Source organism: Oryctolagus cuniculus, chromosome 7 (genome assembly GCF_051225735.1).
Source record: "Oryctolagus cuniculus isolate XC-2025 breed Fujian yellow rabbit chromosome 7, ASM5122573v1, whole genome shotgun sequence".
NCBI classification, from domain to species: Eukaryota; Metazoa; Chordata; class Mammalia; order Lagomorpha; family Leporidae; genus Oryctolagus; species Oryctolagus cuniculus.
This window is the reverse complement of record NC_142873.1, coordinates 131,865,948-131,888,148: the sequence shown is the minus strand read 5'-3', so window position 1 is coordinate 131,888,148 and position 22,201 is coordinate 131,865,948. Positions and strand designations below refer to the sequence as shown.

The following is a 22,201-nucleotide window of genomic DNA, read 5'->3' as shown; positions in this document are numbered from 1 at the left end:
CTGACTGGGAGCAGGTGTCCAGTTAGCACCTGCATCCTGGTACCCAGGTTTTAATATATGGCTCTGGCTACTGACCCTAGTTTTCTGCTAATGCAGATCCTGGGAGGCAACACTGATGGCTAAAATAACCGGGGTCTTACCACCTATGTGGGAGACCTAGCTTGAATTCTCAGATTCTAGCTTCAGCCTGGCCCAGCCTCAGTCACTGGGAATATTTGGGGAGTAAACCAGTAAATGGGAGACCTCTCTCTCCCCGCCTGTCTCTCTAATATTTTTTTAAAAATCCACTATTTAAATAATACACCTGCTGCCCCCGCTTTGCAAAGAGGAAGAGCAGTACATTCGCATGGGCTGACACCCTTGCCAAGGCCAGTACAAGAACACAAAGCCACCGCCATTTTGGGAACCTCCTGATAGTGTCAGTGAGGTGATCAAAATAAAAACCTCTGCTACAATACCCTGAATTATACCAACAAGTTCCTTTCCAAACAAGGTGCTGTGTCCAGGGAACCAATCCATCTACCTATTGTACCTGAAGAGAGGCCCTCTCTCCATTAGGAAATTGCTTTAACCAGAAATTCTGGCTGCCATTTAATGCAGTTTTCTCATCTCCAGGCGTTCTCAGTGACCCCTGTCTGCTTCACAGGGCACCCTGAAAAGTCATGTTCACACTCTCCTGATGTTTTTTAGTGGAAGGAAACAAATATTTGTCACATGCCTACTACATGCCATTTAATTTGCCATGATTTCACAAGACTTAAAGAGACTACTATTCAGTCAGCACACTAACAGAGGCTCCACATTCTTGAAATCACTTAACTGTCCCCATAGCTCTGTGAAGTAGGCACTATCCCCCATTGACAGAGGGGGAAATTGACACCCTGAGAATAAACCACCTGAGGTTCAATTAGCAGCAGGCCTAGAATTCAAATCCAGCCCCAATCTCTTTTCACATTTGTGTTCTTGTCCCTGCACCACAATGTTTTCAGGCCATGGTCTTCTCCTTGCCACCAGAACCCAGCCATTCTAGCATAGAGCATTTCCGGGTTAGGTTTTTAAAAGGCAAGCCCTTCTCTAAAGCATATTTCCTGGGAGCATGGGCCTGGTGAGGGCCACAGGGCAGAGCTGGGGGGACCAGACAAGCCTGCTGTGCCAGGCCGGACACAGGTACCTGACTCCAGAACAATCCCCGTGGGCGGGGCTTCCCCACCAGTCATTCCACATGTGTTTATGCCAACTGCACCTCTGGGGTCCTGGGCTCCTCACCTTCGGAGAGGATGCAGAAATGTGTCTTATAGTGTTGCTGCATGGTGATACTGTGTCAAGAATCCTGGTACACTTGACAAAGTGCCTGGCATGGGGACAGTGAATGACAGCTGCTGCCACTGTTCCTTGGTGGTTCCCCAGGTTCAGCTGAGGGAAGCAGTCCCTCCCTCTGGGAAGAGTATTTTATCATCACTGAGTGTTCCAATTCCTGCGGCACAGTGAGTATCAAAATCAAACAGACTGAGGGACGGGCACTGAGGCGTAGCGGGTGAAGCCGCCACCTGCAGTGTTGGTACCCTATATGGACACCAGTTCGATTCTCAGCTGCTCCACTTCTGATTCATCTCTCTGCTATGGCCTGGGAAAGCAGTAGAAGATGGCCCAAAGTCCTTGGGCCCCTGCACCCGTGTGGGAAACCTGGAAGAAGCTCCTGGCCCAGCTCCAGCTATTACAGCCATTTGGGGAATGAACCAGCAGATGGAAGATCTCTCTCTCTCTCTCTCTCTCTGCTTCTTTGTAACTCTGGATTTCAAATAAATAAATAAGTATTTTTAAAAAATCAAACAGACTTTTAGTTGGTTATATGAATATTGCTTTTAAATACACTACCTTCACTGAGCCCCCTTATTGCCTGTTCTTGGCCTTTCCCACTCTCCATCTTCCCTGCTCCTCATGGCTCTGTCTTGATCTCTTCCAAATTTCCCATGGAGAGAGGGTAGGGAACCAGTGGTGGCTGCTCCCATTCCATACTCCCATGGTGACCACAGCACTCCAAGGGAAAAGCAAGCTATGGACCAAGCCACCTAGGGTCTCAATGAAAACCTTCCAGGGAAAACAAGGTATGTGTGGACAGGCACAAGTTGACAAAGAACCTGAGGTGCAGAGAGGCTGAAGAAGGGATAGGGCAGGGCTAGCGATGAGGCTGGGGCCATCCTCTAGGACCTGACAGGGCTTCTGAAGAGTTTTCAATTCAGCAAGTCAAGGACATGACCAGGCCCATGCAAAGAACGGCCTGGAAAAAGGACAAGGCAGGGTGTCAGGGATCAGTTTAGAAACTTTCAGCAGACACCCAAGGGAGATGTCAGACAGACAATATACTGATAGAGGTGTGGCAGGTGGATGAAGTTGAGGATCTATTTTCTAAGATGGGGTCTGTTTGATGAGGAGATGCAAAGGCTGAGGGCAGGGGTGGGGTCTGGTGCTGCCGTGTGTTGGGGTGTGGGAAGATGTGGAGCTGAGCTATGCAGGTGTTGAGTCACCCATGTGGAGATGTGAGAAGGCAGCAGCATCTATATTCAATTGTTCCCAAGAGTGGTCAGGGCCAAGGGCATGCAAACTGAAACCAGGGTAGGTGAGGTCTGCAACAGGGACAGAGTCCACAGGAAGGAGACAAATCCTCAGAGCACGATCTCTGGAATGCTGCTCCTCAAAGACCAAGCAGAGGGGGCAGTGGAGTCCACACAGGGAGTGCAAAGAGAACCAGGACAGGGTGGCAGCTTCCCAGGGAAGGATGCAAGATTCTATGTTTCAATGAAACTGAATAAAATGCTGCCTCGAGGGCAAGAAACAAAAAGATGGGACAATGCCACTTGCACTGATCCACATGCGGGTCAGTGGTATCCTGTTAGGCCAGGAGAGAGTAGAAATACTAGAGGGAAGTGAGACTCTCATTCAGCTCAGGTTGCTGGTCCACACTCATCTCTGCCACATCCCTCAGCTTAACCCCTCTGTAGCCATGGTCTTCTCCTATGGAAGCCTGCTTCCTTCTGTGTCTGCTTGTTCACTAGTAATGCCAGAGCTGGGAGCAAGCTCTCTGTCTCGTCTGTTCACAGCTAGAGCTCCAACACCTAGGAGAATGCTTGGCCTTGAATGGGGACTCAAGAGGGACCTGCTGACTGGTGGCTGAGTGAAACAGAAACTGAAAGGAGACACAATTTTGGTTAAGAAGTAAAGATGGAGCTGGGAAGTGGGTGGGCTGTAAGCAGAAACTGCTGTAGGGGAGGAGCCAGTGGACTGGGGAAAAGAGGTGGATTAATGCCCAAGACCGTGGAGCCCCAGCCCATGTGGAACGTGAAGGCAGAATTCATGACATGAACATGAAAGCTTAAAAGAGAGAATGAGAGGTATTTTCTGGTCTAAATGACATTCAATCCACATGCCCTGGTCTTAGGTCTTGCCCCGACATGTCCCCCAAAGAGAGAACCTTGACATAGGGATTCATAGTTTAGTGATTCATTGAAGAAATGTTCCCAAGGAAGTCTATAGGGAGTGAAGAGAGCAAGACAGAGAAAGAGACAGGCCAGGCCAGGTGTGACCACAGGAGAAGTCTCAGCCCAAGCCCAGGGAGACATCTGCAGGTAAAATGCACCCTCTAAGTTTGTCCCTTTAGCACCAAAGGGCCACAGCTGAGGTTAAGGTTGGAGATTGCCAGTCTTCAAAGGGCACCTGCTCCCAAGTGTGCCAGCTCTCTTGGCCAGAGGGCTGTCCCTTGAGAAGGTGGCAGCTGTAAGGCTTTGGATGCAGAAGCTGATGGATAGACATACAGAACTGGTCAGAGTGAACCAAGAGCATCTGGTCATAGCACCAACACTGTTTGCCACTAAATTGGGCTAAGAGGTCCGTGTGGATTAGCCTGGAAGGGCCCACCTAACAAATGGCTCCAGCCCACCAGGTTGGACAGCATAGGGACAGGTACATTTGGAACTTCTGCTTCTGTTATGGAAGATAACCCTTCCAAGGGACATATTCGAGGTTACTAAAGTGCATGGAAGTGCTCTGCCGGGACAACAAGAAGAGTGTGAAGTTAGTACAGCTACTAAAACTGAAGGTGGCATGGAACTATTAAAAGAATACTTAGAGAATTTAGAAACACTTAAAAGCCAGGAAATAGAGAGCTGGATAGCCTGTGTTGCATTTATTATCATCACAGTACTGGGAGATTGTGGAAATCTCAGAAACAAAATCAATTGAAATAAAATAAATCAACCAACTAATATTTACAGAATGCCTGCTTGGAGCCCTGCTCTGCCCCAGCAATGGTAAAAGGGAGAAATATCTCCCAGGCTATGCGTTCATCATCAGGGTAGGGACCCGACGATGCTCCCAGGACAACCAGAGAACAAAGCAACAACACAGGAACCACAGAAGGCTGGGAGTATAATGGTCTACAGCTAAGCCTCACAGTGGTACTGCCTAGAATGACTCTCAGTTCTGCCATTCCTTAGTTTCCCCATCTGAGAAACAGAGCTACTAACAGTGCTTCCTTCACAAGCTTCCTGTGAGAACAAGCCGAGGTCATTTGTATCAGGTCCTTAGTGCGGTTTCCATGCACACAGGAAGCGCTCAGCACCGCGTCACTGCTGCAGTTAACCACTGGAGAAAAGCACGGGAAAGACCACCACATCCTTCACCTGTCCCATCATCAAGAAGGACCAAGCATTTATGCCTTGCTGGGGTGTTGGGGGGGAGGGTCACACTAGAAGAGAAATCAAGGAACATGCATCCTTGTTTTCCTGGAGCTAGATACCACCAAGCAAGGACAAGAGCTGAAGGGCGGATGGCGGCTCCTCTGCCGAGCTGGCCAGAGGCTGAGGCTGGCGGCTTTGTGTCCTGGGAGCCTTTTGGACACAGAGCAAGCATGTGCTCTGACTCTTAAAGAGAGCTGGGTCAGCAAGCAAGTGCTGGAAAGCCATCAGCATCTTGGTGTCCCTACTGACTGTCTCCTGCCTGGCACCCGGAAGCCAGTGTCAGTAGTGGGGCACTGATCAGCACGCAGAACAGAACCAGGCACGCAGGTCCCAGTGCAGCAGCCACACAGGCTCATGCTCCAGATGCACCCTCCATGCACAGCTGTGTGACCTTGGCGCAGTGACCTTGACCTCTGAAGCCTCAATTCCCTTGTCTGTAAAACAGTTCCTGATCCTAACCTTGAGGGGTTAGGATCACTGATCAAAAGTCCAAATGCCCTGGCCTCATCCCAGACCAATGAAGTCAGAATCCACTGGTGCATCCCTTGCTGTAAGGAGAGGGGATCACTCTCACAGGAGTAGAATGAAGGGAGATTATCCATGGAAGATGGTGGACAGAGTGCTTTCCACAGAGTACTCCATGAAAGGAGGCCATCATCCTGTCCCTATCAGAGTTCCTAGGCCCTGGACGCACCTTGTGGAAGACTGTACCCAAGAAGGTCTCTTCTGTCCATAGGGAATTTGGCCGTGGGGGCCTCGCTTGGGCAAATATCCAAGGTCAATCCTGCATTTCTATTTCTGTAGTTCTTGATTATCCTGGTCCTAAAATATCTTATTCTTAAAAAGAGAAAAGGGTAAGACTCAGAAAGCATTTCTCTCTCTGAATTAAAGGTATGAGGCTAAATCTTTGTCTTCAAGTTTGCACTCAATGTGCCTTTCAATCCCCATCCTAATAAGAGAGCCACTGTCCACAGGGAGCTTGCAGAGGTGGTACCGTCCAGAGATGCATAGCCAAAAATGGGGCTGCTGCTATCGGGACACTCACAACCTTGGAAGAGTTGGAGGACAAATACCTCTGGGCCTGTGGTCCCCTGCCATGTCTCCAGTCAACATGGGCCTTCCAGCCCAGTGAAACATGCAGATTCATGAGATCCAGTGGATCACATTTTAGGGTGTGGATGGGGCTTTTCCAGACCTTTCTTCCTGCATGGTAGGTGTGCTGGACCCAGAACCAAGAGAAAGAACTGGGACAAGAAGACAGACAAGACAGATAGGATTCCCTATAATTATGTTATCCAAAGAATAATAAACAGGACAGACATCTGGCCTGGTGGTTAAGATGTTGCTTGGGATCCCCACATCCCATATCAGAGCACCTGGGTTCAAGTTCCGGCTCCACTCCCAATTCCAGTTTCTTGCTAATGTGCACCCTCAGAAGGAGCAGTAATGGTTCAAGTGGTTGGGTCCCTGCCACCCACCAAGGAGTCCCAGACTGAGCTCCTGGCCCTTGGCTCCTGACTTAGCCCTGGTTGTTGCAGACACTTGGAGAATGAACCAGCAGAAGGGAACCCTCTCTATCCATCTCTTTCAAATAAATAAGATACATAACTTTTTAAAAAAAAATAACACAAGAATAATAAATACCCAGAACTTCAACTCCAGTAGTAACAGGAGACAGCTAGTAATCCAGCTGGGAAAGGACAAGGAATGCTGCATTCAGCGTGAAGGCAGTGTTGTCGAACGGGAGCTCAGATGCCAGAGTGCCAGGGAGCACAGCGGTGATGGAGACTGTTCTAGTCCCAGCATGTGCGGCTAAAAGGAGGTTTGACATGTGCATTTCAGACTCACATACCCCTTCCTGTGGATCATTCAGCAACCCAGTATCCATGATGGCTCAAGCATATCCTCATCTATATCTACCTACCATCTTTCTATCATCAAGCTATCTATTTCCCTAATTTCACAAACTCATGAGATAATTGTTTTATAATCCCCATTTTGCAGGCAGGGCAACTGAGGTACACTGAGATGAAGTAATTTGTCCGAAGTCATACAGCTAACATAACACAGAATTGGGATGTGAACCCTAGCAGTCTGGCTCTAATGCCTGTGTTCTTTATTCCTGTGTGAAATTGTTTCTAGTCTAAAAAGGGGGTCAAACAAGTTGACAGATAATAATAATACAGTGTCTAAGTAAGTTCTGGGGACTAACACACAGGGTGGTATGCAAAATTCCATTATTATCTGAAGCTCACTCAGAGGAAGGAAATAGAAAGGACAACCTGGTGACTGATAGGCACAAAGACAAAATGGGTATTCCAAAGGAACTTCACAAAGTATCTATCTAAAATAAGTGAAAAGATATGAACACTCAAAAACTTGTATATGTGAATGGTCATGGAAGCTTTATTTGAAATAGCCAAAAATTAAAATTCCCCAATTTCTATCAATAGGTTAATGGCTTTTTTTAATGTGGTACAGGTAGAGTATTCCTTACCTGAAAAGTCTGGGACCAGCAGTGTTTCAGATTTCAGAGTTTTTTGGATCTTGGAATATTTGCATAAGCATAATGAGATATCTTGGGAGTGGGGACCAAATATAAACACAAAATCTATTTTTTATGCACACATAGCCTGAAGGCAATTTTATACAATATGTGTAGTCTGTATGATCTTAATTTTTTAAGAGTTGGTTATTATTTATTTGAAAGGTAGAGTGATAGAGAGGGGGAGAGACAGAGAGGGAGATCGTCCATCTGCTGGTTCATTCCCCAAATGGCTGCAACAGCCTGCTCTGGGCCAGGCCTGAGCCAAGAGCCCAGAACTCCATCTTCATTTGCTACTTGGGTGGAAGGGACCCAAGGACATAGATCATCATCTGCTGCCTTCCCAAGCACATTAGCAGGGAACTGGATTGGAAGTAGATTAGCCAGGATTTGAACTGGTGTTAATACCATCCATGCCTGTGTTTTGACTATGACCTGTCACATGAGGTCAGACGTGGAATTTTCTACTCAGGGCATCGTGTTGACACTCAGAGAGTTTCAGAGTTTGGAGCATTTTAGGTTGTGAATTTTCATCTTAGAGATGCCCAATCTATATATCCACACAATAGAATGCTATTCAGAATGCAAAGGATGAACTGCTGGGGACACAACATGGACCAATCTCAAAAGCATTCACAGGTGGGGAATTTTTATTCTGCCAAGGGCTCTCTGAATATTTACAAAATCACTCATGGGGCATACAGCATAATCAAACTTAAAAATAAGCCTGCTATAGATGTATTGAATTTCAAGTCCCACCTGTGGTTGCCTTGGTGGGGCCAGACCAAATGATTTTGTGGGCCTTATAGAACCTGTGGGCCAGACATTCCCTACCTGTGAATTAACAAAGTCAGAAACAAAGATAGTTGTGATTTTATGACTCTGTCTATATGGAATTCCAGGAAAAGCAAAGCTCTAGGTTCAAAGACAGATCAGTGGTTGCCAAAAGGATGGAGGAGGAGAGAATAAGTGCAATGGAGCATGTGGGCACTTCCAGAGGTTGACAGACAAGCTCTGCATTCTGATTATGGTGGTGGCAACACAGCTGCAGACATTTGTCAAAACTCACTGAATTATACCCTTAGAGAGATGAATTCTGTAAGATACAAATTACCTTCAATTAAAAGAAAAATTTTTAAAGAGACTTGAGGTCTTACAGCCCCAGCTGAGATTTCAGAGTTAGGCCAAGAGTCAGAGTTGGGAATGCCCTCCTTCCTTTAATTCATTCTCTCTCTCTCTCTCTCTCTCTCTCTCTCTCTCTCTCTCTTTCTCCCTCCCTCCCTCATTCTTTCCTTTCTTCCCTGTGTCTTCCTTTTCTTCCTCCTTTCCTTTCTTTTGTTTTAATGTTTATTGAGGCCTGGCATTGTGACATAGTGTGTTAAATCACTGCGTGTGATACCAGCATCCCATGTCAGAGCACCAGTCGAAGTCACAATTCCTCTACTTCTGTTCATGTGGCTGGGAAAGCAGTGGAAGACGGCTCCTACCACTCATGTGGGAGACCTATATGGAGCTTAGTGACTTAGTTTTATTTATTTTAAAGAGAGAGAGAGAGAGAGAGAGAGAGAGAGAGAGAGAGAGAGAGAGAGAAACTGAGATCTACCATCTGCTGGTTCACTTCTCAAATGCCTGCAACAGCCAGGACTAAGCCAGACATCAGTCTTGAGCCTGGAACTAGCAGGAAGCTGGAATCAGAAGCAGACATAAGACTTCAACACAGGCACTCCGATATAGAATGCAGGTGTCCCAAGAAGCAGCATAATCTGCTGCACCACAACACCTACCTGTACTCTTGCATTTCTTCCTATGCTTCCTTCCTCCTTCTCTTTCTTGCTCCTCAATGTCTACCATCTCCTTTCCCAAGCCAAGGCAAGGTGACAGGCCCCTGAGCTGCAAACATGTCCAGCCCTGCCACTACACATTAGTGGGCATGATCAGACTTGTGCTCAGCCTACTTTAGGAGGGCAGCTGTTTGGCAAAACTGGCCAGACACCCACAGAGGAAGCTGGCAACCCTATTTTGCTCTCGCTGGGCCCCTCTGTGACTTCTGCCTCTCAGGCAGAAAGCATGCATGTATTAGGACAAAAAGAAAGAAGAAGAGGAAGCGCCTTTCTAAGAATTATTTGGCCTTGGAAGTGAGGGAGGTCACTGGTCTCTTCCCAAAGGGGGAAAAAAATGTTCCCTCCCTACAATCCTAGAATTGCTCTTTCCAAGACATTTGGGGGTAGAGGGAAGGAGTGGGGGTAGAGAGGGAGGTAGAGAGAGCAAGGAAAGCAAGTCAGTGACTCTGAGGTCACAGCAAGGTCAGCTCTAACCATATTCAACCCTGGGAAGGAGGGAGGGAAAGAGGGTAAAAAGAACCTTTCACCCAACCAGTGCCTGAATGGACTCACATCAGGTACTTCTCTACCCTTTCTGGATAAGAAGTGAACAGAGACATTAACAGGGCAAAGAAGCAGCAGGGCAGAACATGAGACTGGCACAGTTCCTTCCCTGAGCCTGCAGGAGGCCATGGCAGCCAGGATGTCCATCTGTTGTGCCCCATCAATAGGAGGCTCATAGGAAGGGAAGGGGACAATGCTGACTCAATGGCCCCTTGCTCAGAAGTTATACCTGGAAGTAAGCCACAGGATCCTCCTACCTGGGAATAAACCACATGAAAGTCATCAGTCGGGGCCTCCTTGGACAAAAGGAACTATAAAGTCTCTTGCCAAGACACAGAGGTACGAGAGTTGAGTTCAGTCAAGTGCAACCCAGACACATGGGCACTAGAGGTGAGGGGGCAGGGAATGCCAGCTGCCATCCCAGTCCTGTTTGCTGGAAGTTGAAAGAGACAGTCTTGGAGAACGGGATGCTTTCACATTTTCCAGGAAAGAGTTGGTCCCCAGGTAGCAAAGCCTGTAATTTGTGACAAACTAAGACTGAAGGGTAGCGTGAATGTAGAGCTTCGTCCCCACGTGGGGAAGAAGCAGGTACCTAGAAGAGAAAAGAGGAGTGACCTGGGCATCCAGCAAGTGGAAGAGGAGTGATAGCAGCTCTAACCCCGACCCACTCGATTCTGGGTTTGGGGAAAAGTTGCACAGCTGTACCCAGGAGGAACATTCTGCTCAAGCAGGACAGCCAAGTCGTGGGACTGAAAACCAGCCAAGGAGCCATCAGCTCTCCCACATCAACAAGAAAAAAGAATTCGTTCTCTAGTAGATCATGTACTCTTTTTTTAATAAAAGATTTATTTTATTTATTTTAAAGACAGAGTTACAGAGAGAGATAGAGCCAGAGAGAGAGAGAGAGAGAGCCAGAGAGAGAGAAGTTGTCCATCTGCTAGTTCACTCCCCAAATGGCCACAATGGCCAGAACTGAGCTGATTTAAAACAAAGAGCCAGGAGCCTCTTCTGGGTCTCCCACATGGGTGCAGGGGCCCAAGGATTTGGGCCATCTTCTACTGCTTTTCCAGACCATAGAAGAGAGATGGATTGGAAGTACAGCATCCAGGACTCAAACTGGCGCCCATATGGGATGCCAGTGCTGCAGGCCAAGGATTTAACCTGCTGTGCCACAGTGCCCTAGCTCAATGTACTTCTTCATATAAAGGTTAAACTGTTATCTATTCAATTCACTCACCACGAGTCTGTAAGGCTCTTATTGGCTTAAAATATTCATACTCCACCCACCAGCACCCCCTAGTCTTCTCTCTTAGCCTGAGAGGAACCTGTGTACATGGCAGTGCTAATAACACCATCAATGGGTGTGACTCAGCAGGTTAAGCCATCATCTGCAATATTGGCATCCAGTATGGAACCTGGTTCAAGCCCCTGCTGCTCTACTTCATATCATGCTCCTTGCTAATGTGCTTGGGCTCCTGCCACCTACATGGGAGACCAGATGAAATTCCTGGCCCCTGTCCTGGCACCTGGCTTCAATCTGGCCTAACCTTGGCTGTTACGGCCATTTTGAGAATGAATCAATGGATGGAAGATATGTCTGTCTGTCTCTCTCTCTCTCTCTCTGCCTTTCAAATGAATATATAAATCCTTTAAGAAGAAGAAAGAGAAGACTACATAGTCAACAACCAGTTCTTTAAAAGATCAATAACACTTAAAAAATTCTGAGATGACTATCCAACAAAAAGGCAGAGTATTAGAACAAACAGAAAGGGGCATACCCCAGATGCTATATAACTTCATGGTGAAAAATTTGAAAACTCAAATAAAACAGACAAATTTTTGGGGGGGGAAAAAGTTACCAAGATTACTTCAAGAAAAAATCTTTAATTTGAATACCAACTAGCTATTGAAGAAATTGAACAAGAGGTTAAAAATCTTCAGTGAGGAGAGAACTCCAAGCATACATAAACTCTCTAATAGGAAACAGTCTACAACCCATGTTAGAAATCCAGCCTGGGGGCCAGTGCTGTGGCATAGTGGGTAAAGCCACCGCCTGCAGTGCCGGCATTCCATATTCACATCGGCGCATATGGGCGCCGATTCGAGACCCGGGTGCTACATTTCCAATCCAGCTCTCTGCTATGGCCTAGGAAAGCAGTAGAAGATGGCCCAAATCCTTGGGTCCCTACACCCACGTGGGAGACCCAGAAGAAGCTCCTGGCTCCTAGCTTCGGATCGGCGCAGCTCTGACCATTGCAACCAATTGGGGAGTGAACCAGCAGATGGAAGACCTCTCTCTTTCTGCCTCTCCTTCTCTCTCTGTGTAACTCTTTCAAGTAAAATAAATAAATCTTTTTAAAAAAAGAAGAAACCCAGTCTCACAAAGAATAACATGAAAAGTAAAAAGTACAGTTCAACACATTCACCAACATAAACATAAAACTTTCAAACAAAATATTAGCAAAACAAATATAACAATATATACAAAGTGAACCCATTATGACCAAGTAAAGGTTTTTTTTTTTAATGAAATCAAGATTAATCTAACCTTGGAAAATCAGTTTACCAGATGTTAACAAATTAAATGAAGAAAAAAATTAATAAATCCTTTAAATAAATGTAGAAACACTATTTTAAGAAGTTCTATTTATCATTTAAAAATATATAAAACTCTCTAAAAATTTCAGAAAAAGGGTAGTCCCTCATACTTATAAAGAACATCAAATCCAGAGAGAACAGGGAATCATTCTCAGAGAAAAATTTTGACCATAAAAGACAAAGTTAACATTTTTGAATACAAGAGACATATAATCCTTAAAAATGTCCTTAAAGACAAAAAATGTTCAATGATCAAGAAAAGAATGATACATCATAATTTAATTAAAATCAAGGATTTCCATTATTCTAAAGACACTTTTAAGAATTGTGAAAAATACTACAAATCAGAAGCAGATACTTGTAACACTGAAAATAGTCTCAAACATATATTAAGAACTTCTACAAATAAATAAGAACAATATAAACTAGTCACTTTTTAAACAAAAGACTTGAAGAGGCACTTCACAAAAAAAAGAAAGAAATACATAAAGAAACCTCAAAGCCAATAGCATATGAAAAGATGCTCAACCTCTAAAGTAATCACATATATGTATATACTTTAAAACCAGATATAATACTATCCCACACCCAGGAACTGGCAGAAAATGTCTGATACTGCCCTACAAAACAAAAAGGGTTAACAAGGATCCGGAGCAATGGGAACAACTATACATTGCGGCTGGGTATATAAATTTGTTAAACACATTGGAAATAAATGTTTCATTGCAGTAAAATTCACATAACCTAATGAAAATGGATTTTGAACTATTCTAGGAGCATTGAAAATGCTCATAGTCTGTGATCACTAATTCTACTACTATGCATATTCCCCAAGTAAACTTACACACTTGCTCAGCAGGGAACTTGAACAAAAATGTTTGCAGCAGCACTATTGCTAATAGTAAAAAACTGGAAATAAGCTAAATGTTCGTTAATAATAGAACAGGTATATAAGCAGCAATATATTCATTCAATGGACTCCTATAGTTCAGCATAATGGAAAAATTTAGCTATATTCAACAACATGAACAAGTCCAGGAGTGAAACAACTAAAATTCAGTTGGTCAGGGACCGTCTGGTCAGCAAGGATCCCAGGCATGGTGCCAGAGTTGGGGCCCAGGACCCTCAGCTGTGCCGGGTGTAATCCTTTTAGGAGTGTAGAGGAAAGACTTGGAGAGGTACCCTCAGGAAGCATCAGAGGCCCAGCAACTTATCAGCTGACGGGCAACTATTTCAATTTTTCCTCAACCAGTGCAGCCTTATTGGTGTGCATGGACTAATGTGAGTGTAAGAACAAGAGAATGCAAACAGCATGAATCTGTTTATACGAGGCTCACAAACTTGCACAACTCAACAAGACAGAGTTTAAGGCTACAGATACAAGAGAGGAAGACAATAAGGAAGAGCTTGGGGAAAAGGCCTGCAAATGGCTAGGAAAAGGTCATCTCTGAGAAGGCAGGGATGGGATAGATGGAAGGCAGGTACACAGGGCACTGCAAAGGTAAGAAGAGCGTCCTTTCCTCTAATTAACTGGTAGGTTCTTGAGTGCTGGCCCTCCCATTACTCTTTAGGCCTTTACATACAGTTTTTCAGAGGATCTACTTATACCTTTTATTTATTTAATTTATTTATACCTTTTATTTATTTAATTTGTATTTATTGCATCTAGTGGCTATTTTCATTAAGGTCATTTTAAAAGAGGGTCAGAAAGAAACATTTAATAAGAAACTCTCATGTCAACTTGCTGTGGCTCTGACGGTATCTTTTCTAGTCGCTGGGCAAAGCGGACCTCCTCAACTGAAACTGCTGCTGCCCTTCAGCCCACTTAAAATTCTGAGCTTCTCCCTGAACCACTCCACGACCATTCTGGCAGGAACCTCTCCAGTGAAGCACAGCAAAGTCCAGCCTCCAGAGTACATTGTGCTCTGGTTCCTTCCTTTAATACAATCATAATCATAGTGGCAGGCACTTTTTTTTTTAAATCTCCTGGAATCTTCGCATATTTTGAAATCTATAAAATGAGGGCATAGAGCAAATGACTATATTCTGTTTCTCTCACTTGGATTTCAATAGTGATGCTCTCATTTTAAGTTCTTCACCACACGCTTCAGCTGTGCAATGCCCGATTTCCCCTCATCAAGATTTGCTGACAGTCAGGGGAAGTTTTGAACGGTGCTTTAAGTATATATTGAGGAGCAGGGAGTTGGGGGAGGTTGGAAGACTGCACACACGTGCAGTTTTTTTTTTTTTTAGCAACTCCAGCAGATGTTTGGCATTTGTAGACTCAATGTTCACTTTTTCAGTTATTTGTGAACAACCCCCAGTAGCTGTGTCACAGGAATCACTTAGTTAGAAAGGGAGTCTTCTCGAAGGCCCAGCATCCCCCTCCCAAGACACTACCAAGGAAACAGAAACTCTAGAAATGAGAGAAACTTTATTTCCTTGAGTGCAAGTTGAAAAGGCAAGTAATTGGTGTCCTGTGAATCATCACAGGAACCACTCCTCTCTGGGTTGAAACCTGATTCAGAAGGAAGTCAAGAGCCTGTGCACAGAGTTCTGCATTTGCAAATTTGGAGACTTGGCAAGGGCTTGAGGTGTATTCATGGAGAATGTCAAGGGTCTACTGAATTAAATCTTTTTTTTTTTTTTTTTGACAGGCAGAGTGGACAGGGAGAGAGAGAGACAGAGAGAAAGGTCTTCCTTTTGCCGTTGGTTCACCCTCCAATGGCCGCCAGGGCCGGCGCGCTGCGGCCGGCGCACCGCGATGATCCAAAGGCAGGAGCCAGGTGCTTCTCCTGGTCTCCCATGCGGGTGCAGGACCCAAGCACTTGGGCCATCCTCCACTGCACTCCTGGGCCACAGCAGAGAGCTGGCCTGGAAGAGGGGCAACCGGGACAGAATCCGGCACCCCAACCGGGACTAGAACCCGGTGTGCCGGCGCCGCTAGGTGGAGGATTAGCCTATCGAACTGCGGCACTGGCCTGTATTAAATCTTGATTGAGGAGGTTTTCAAAATCCTTCTGTTGAAATTAAGTCTTCATTTTTATTAGAGCTCTACTGATCTTCAAACAGCTTCAGCATCGAATGCCTAGCTTGGGAGTCCAGTGAATGACTCAATAGATTAAACTGGGGACAACAATTCTACAGAGCCTATTGTGTATTGATAGTGCTGTGTTTAGTTTTTCCAACTTTTTCTATCATTCATCAGTTTTTCTCTGGATCCCAGCTAAGCATACATGAATACATGACTCATTTTTCTTTTTCTTTTTTTTTTACAGGCAGAGTAGACAGTGAGAGAGAGACAGACAGAGAGAAAGGTCTTCCTTTGCCATTGGTTCACCCTCCAATGGCTGCTGTGGCCGGCACGCTGCAGCTGGCGCACGGCACTGACGGCGCTGATCCAAAGCCAGGAGCCAGGTGCTTCTCCTGGTCTCCCATGGGGTGCAGGGCCCAGGCACTTTGGCCATCCTCCACTGCACTCCCGGGCCACAGCAGAGAGCTGGCCTGGAAGAGGGGCAACCGGGACAGAATCCAGCGCCCCGACCGGGACTAGAACCTGGTGTGCTGGCGCCACTAGGCGGAGGATTAGCCTATTGAGCCATGGCGCCGGCCACATGACTCATTTTTCTAAAACTGATCCTAAACCCTGCTTCAAGGATTCAAAGATATTCCGAGAGGTCCTAAAATTCCTAAATCTAACTTCCTTATGCTACTCCATGGCATTGCTCTCTAAATTCTGGCACGTTCTCAGACCATCCCAACTGTGCATCTAGATGTACAGTAAAGCTCCCCCCTTCTTTCCCTGCCCCCAGATGCCAGCTGCACCTGCCATTTCATAATGCATGGGAATGAGGAGAGGAGTCACTCGTGCACTCATGGTTCTCATCAGAACAACCCACCCCCACCATCTTGCCTCCCAAGCACATGTTTCAGCTCTGACACTCAACAGGGCAGCTCTCTAGAGAGTGCTCAGTCACTTCCCATGGCTAACCTCCATCTCCTCTGCCCTCCAAGCTCCCAACTTATTACAACATACCACACTACCCCCTTGCTTATATATGTGGAATCTTTGGAAAGTTCTGAGTTACTTCCAACTAGGAGCAATGACTTGCTTCTGATTAGATGCAATGACCTGTTATAGACAGTTTCTCTTAGCAAGTTTAAGAATTTCTTCAAATATGTTCCCCAAACAATGAAGTTGCATGCATGTAGAAACCAAGCATTACTGTTCTGTTACTTTTAATTAGGTCTTCACATTTTCCACATATGTATTGAATTTTTTTAAAATAGTCTTTCAAAAGCGTCAGTCTTCATTTTCCTCTACTTTTGTGTTCCCCATTGCCTTTGTTTGAGAGCAAATTGTAACCGAGCAAACCGGCAAAGGGTCAAGCCAAGTTGAGCATTGCTCATGTAACTCAGACGTTCTCTCACGGTCAAGCACAATGACTGAACTGAGAAAATACCACCTCCTAGCAAGAAGATGTGGTCAGAACATCTTGAATTCGTTTTTTTGGACAGAACAACACAGTGGTAATGGTAAGTCCATATTCCCTATGCCACTAGGACCCACCTCTCCTATTTGGTCTTCTCTACCATCAGGCCTCTTCCAACCCCAGTGTTAAAGTCATCAAGTTGGAGCACATGTCCCCTAGTCACACAGGACAGGCTGAGCATCACATGCTCCCTTCTTAGTATTTTCAGTAGCAGTAACTGCTAGAACATAACTGCTATTAATAACAGCATAATGAGGCCTTGCTAAATTTCAGCAAAGATGAGAAAGTTCCCCATTCATTTCGACATGAGGGCATTACAGTTGTATTATAGTTTTGATCTGTACAAGGGGGTCTTTAAACAGTCCATGGAAAACAGGTATTAGGAAAATAGTTTGCAGAGTTCATTCTTTTTTGCACCAAGATAAACTTACTTTTTAATTTTATTCTTCCATGGTTGTTCAGAAACAATGAGGGTTCTGCCATCCTGGACAGCTGTGGCTTTTCCTCTAAACATTATGTTAAATTTGGGATGACACTTGCAGGCCTTCTTACATTGGATACACATATGTCATTTAAACTGGTCTTTTAAATTAAAACATTTATTTTAAGTTATTTATAGATTCACAAGAAGTTACAACAGTAGTACAGAGAGGTCCCATGTACCCATTTCCCAGCCTCCCCAAATAGTGGCATCTTATATTACTCTAGTGCATTATCAAAACCAGGACATTACTCTTGGGACAATATACTTAACTAGTCTACAGATCTCACTTGGATTTTATATTTTCCGTATATATTTTTTGGTTCATCTTTGTTAACCATGTTTATTATATCTCCTTAGTGTATTTTAAACATCCTCTGCCTTTTGTTTTTAAACTGTTCTGATATACATGTGTCATCATAAGCATTGGGTACCAGGTTACAAAACAGAGTCCTCAAGACCCATCAAAATATATGATATTTCACTGAACTGCTTACACTGAATAGCTACATTAAATAGTTTTGGAATCCCATGCTCTGAATTCTTATGCCTTTTAAATTTTATCTTAATTTTATTTGGTTTTCCTCTTTTTCACATTACTATTACTTCTTACTGATGCTTAATAAAAGAACGTACAGAACCCTTTAGAGCACTTTGTTGATCTCTTCCAATTTGCAAAGTGCATTTGGCTAAGTAACAACCAAGCCTCTTAGAATTCTAGGTAAATGTGAAGTCCTGAAAAGAGGCTCTGAAACCCCTCCAGTGATGAATATAGCTCATGGCCCTTGGGCCTCTGTTGGTTTCCCATTTAGATCTCAACATCCTAAATGAAATTGTTTAAGTGTTGGTTTTACATTAAAGTGGCTGTCTCCTTACACACAACAGCTATAGAGCACATGTGACTTTTGAACCTATCTCATTGTCTTCTCAAGATCTTGCACTCTATCAATGAAGAGTAAAACCCGGTCAAGGTTTTGGCCAAGTCTGGCCTGGAATGCCACTGCTGCCCATTCCTACAGCCCCTTTTCCACGTTCTGCCTGCCCAGTACAAACGCAGATTTGTTAATATGTTGTGACTCCCCAGGAAGGGCAAGGAACAGCAGCCTTTTCAGGGCCTCCTTGATAGGCAGCATGGAAGGTGGAAAAGAATTTGAAAGACACCAGGGAACTCAGAGTGCAGGAAGTGAGAGACAAGTTGAAAGCTATCCAGTTGTCACACAGCTTTCTTAACGTTATCTTCCATCAAGTCAGGTCCTGGAACCTGCCAGGACTTCAGACTAAATGCATCTTCTCCTCGCCTGTCCCTTTCATACACTAAATGCTTCGATAGCTCACTTGGCAAGGATTCCTAGGCAGCACACACTCTTCCACTCCAAAGAGGGCAGCTGCCGCTGAGACACAATGGGCAGAGACAGCGCCACAATAGTACCAGTCAGCCGAGCACGTCTTGATCCACCTCCACAGAGTACGCTTTAGTAGTGAGCCCTTAAAACAAATGCACCGGGATATTCAGGGCTAAAAGACAGCAGCCCTGAGGGGCCGGACTTTGTCACCAAGTCAACAACAACCTAGGCTGAGACACTAAGGGTGTGACAGGTGGCCTGGTGTTAGCAATTTGGTGTCCTGTGGGAGCCTTAACTAGACAGAGTGGGGAGGAAGGACAAACAGAGTAATCACACATTGCCTCTCCTCCTGCCTGCCATCTCAGTGGGACAGCTGGTCTCATTCCTTGCAAAAATGAAAAAATAAAAAACCACACACAGGTTTTTTAATCCAAGGATGTATAGAGCTACTGGCCTGTGCAAGTCTTCACAGCTTTAAAGAGCAGATGTCAAAAGCTCGGCCAGCATCTCAGTCTGCTCTTCAGTCCCACAGGAGAGCCTGAGCCCAGAGCAATACTGACACCCTGGTGGGACAGGGACTTCACCCTGGCCACTGGGCAGGAAGCAAGAGAACAGCTGGGACCCGGGCAGCCCCCCTGGACTTGGGATTCATTTTCTGCATTCAGCTAGGAAACTGGAAGACCCTGCAAAGGGGATTCTAACCTTCTCTAAGTTCCCAGAGGAACCAGATCACCAAATACAAGTTCAGACAAGCAATCACTGCTGAGAGAGAGGTACAGGGTCTTCAGATCCACTGCTAGCCTCAGTGGGACACACAATCTTGGCCCTTGAATCTGAACAACACCCAAGGTGTCCAATTGTTCCTCCCTGTCCTCACTGTCTCCTGCACCCAGCACACACATGATTACAGAAAAACATCTTAAACAACGGTAGCAGAGCAGGCTGTTGCTGGGCCAGGGGCTGATGGATGGTTAGTGGTGTTACATAACCACACAAACATGATCAGGCCAACGATTCCACCAACATTCATTCAGCTCGCACTTCATGCCCCTCCACCACAACCATAAGCCGTACTAGCCCAAGCTGCAGATGTGCCTGTTGGGCACATGGTACTCCACCTGCACAGCCAAGGGCTACTGACCAGACCTGCAGACCCTCTGCCTGCCACCACTGTCCCCAAAGTTCAAGACAGGACCAAGCCACAGTAGCCCTGATCAGCAAGGTAAACCAAGCTAACCACCTCAGAGGAAATCAGAGTCCCTCTACACGGCCCTTCTGTGCAACCCACCCAGGTTGGGCTTGTCCACCACACACAAGTCCTCAGGCAGCCTGGACAGCCTCATCAGGGGCTGTGGGCACTATCAGCATTTCCATTTTAAAATACAGTAAAGTGTGGGGCAGAACCTGGAAGGGGGTGGTTACCCTCCCTGTTAGCAGCCAGGTAAAAAGCCCCAACAGAATTGGAGTTTGTGTTGCATTAGGGCTGGGGGGTAGGTTTTGCTTTAGGAACGTATTAAGGGTCCCCGGATGCAGTGGAAACAGAGAGCTCTCCCTTCTGCCTTAGCACCCAGCATCCTCTGAATCCCATTCTCAACCAAGCAGGCCACGCAGACCCCTCGACCCGGCCAGAACCATCCAGGAGCAGCAGCCAGGGCAACAGGAGCCGAGGCAGGTGCTGCAGGGGACACACAACTCTGCCCCCCGCGTCTCGGGAGCTCTGGAGCCCAGTGGCCAGAGAGCGGCTGTTGCTGCCACCGCTGCCAAACCCAGCCCCGCCGGTCAGCTAGTGAGCACGAGAGAGCGCAGGAGCGAGCACAGAGGAGCGCAGGGGCGCGCGGCGCGCACAGGGTTACAGCCTCGCTGCTGCTGCCGCCGCCGCCGCTGCTGCTGCTGCTGCTGCTGATTGACACGCGGGGGTCACTCAAGGCTCACGCCGCTCCCCCAGCACCAGGCTGGGCCGCGCGCTCAGCCCACCGAGCGCCCTAGCCGCCCACCCGGCCGGCCCCTGCCCGCGGCCTCCGGACACCTGACCTAAGAAATGCAGCGACAAAATGGAATCGCAGCTTGTCCTTCCACTTCCCAGTGGCAGCCGCGGGCAAAAACACAAGCGGTAAAACCAAGCACGAGGCATCCATCCGCCGCCGAATAGAAACCCAGAGTCCCCTACCTTCGGCCTTGGGGTGGCACACTGGTCCTGTGTTCTCTGACCCACGGATCCAGCCCCTTCTTCATGAGTTATTCCGGTCAGTCGGGATTTTGTGCATTTTGTTCGTGAACACCTGTTTCGAGTAAGGGGTAAAGACCTTATTGAGAGGACTGTCCTTAAAAAATAACCCGTGTATACGTGTGTCCATCCAGGCATGCATGCGTATTTGTGTACACACAGATGCACACGGACTAGCCATGGACGTGGAAGCACCGAACTAGGCAGTTGGATAATGGGAGCGTCGGCTGGTTGTGAGCATGCTCGCGCCGGGAACAGATCCACCTCTGTTATTCCTCTGAATAAATATAAATCACGATCAGAAACCCAAACAGAAGCATCCCTCTTGAATTCCTGCTGCTGAAAAACACGGAATAAATTCCGCCCGCAGACACAGAATCTAATCAGCAGCTGTTTTCCGAATCCGGAGCCAACCCATGCCTCCTTGTCTTTTCCACTAGGAGTCCGGACCCTTTTTGAAAAGGGGTTTTAACCTTTTAAAGACACAGTACACCAATTATCACTTTTGGAGAGCTGTCACCCCCAGCTCAGGCAGCCAGCCCCTTGCCCAAAGCCGCACATTTATTGGTTCCTCTAAAACATTGCAGATATGTGTATTATATATATATATATACACACACACATAGACTATATATATGTGTGTGTGTATGTATATGTATATATATACGTATATATATATGGAGAAAGAGAAAAGCAAGCAGAAAGCATTAAACCAAGCATGCATATTTACTGCAGTGAAGAGCTTCCCAGTGATGAATCGGCATGTTATGTAAACACAGTGATCCTCGGCTTCCAAACACACATGTTCAGGGGTCGGACCATGCAGGACTCTCGTCAGTATGGGTGTCATCCCCGCCAGCCCCCACCTGCTGATAAAGAGCCAGGAAGCCTGCAACAGCAGCTGAAGGAAGCAGGGGCGTGTGCCACCCAGAGCTCACTACAGGATGCTCCTCACCCTGCCCTGCAGTTCAGGGTCTGTGCTCACCCAGAAAATGGATCTGGCATACTTCTGAAAAGGACCAGATCCTGTTCCAAGACATCATGTCTTCCTACCAGAATCTGGAATCAAAACTACCACTTGAACCATAAAGTTTTGAGATTCAGACTTGGGCCCTTCTTCAGGGTTTTGTTCATGAGTTTCTGTGGTTGTTAGTTTTGCTTTTTATGTGTTTTTAAAGGCGAGGTTGAGCATGGAAGTAGAAAAACAGGGTAGGGGATAAATAGCCCCCAGCCTAAATTAAAAAAAAAAAAAAACTGATTTGCCAAGCACTTCTGCCACTCAGCTGGTGTTAATCCAGTTTTGTTTTGACTTCTAAAGAGGTAGCACTGAAAAGAAACAAAACTCCTGACTGTACTCATGTTTGAGAGGCAGGCAAATGCCTTTTGCAATTTCTTTTCCA

At 46.1% G+C, this 22,201-nt stretch overlaps 1 protein-coding gene across 7 annotated transcripts in view; it reads right to left on the bottom strand.

Moving 5' to 3' along the window:
• Positions 1-22,201, bottom strand: part of HIVEP3 (HIVEP zinc finger 3) — a 487,717-nt gene that overhangs the window by 355,976 nt on the left and 109,540 nt on the right. For all 7 annotated transcript variants that reach the window (XR_016211086.1, XR_016211087.1, XM_089300862.1 and 4 more), the window contains one exon: positions 20,745-20,856. The gene's annotated coding sequence lies outside the window, so the exon portion shown is untranslated. The remainder of the gene's footprint in view (positions 1-20,744; positions 20,857-22,201) is intronic.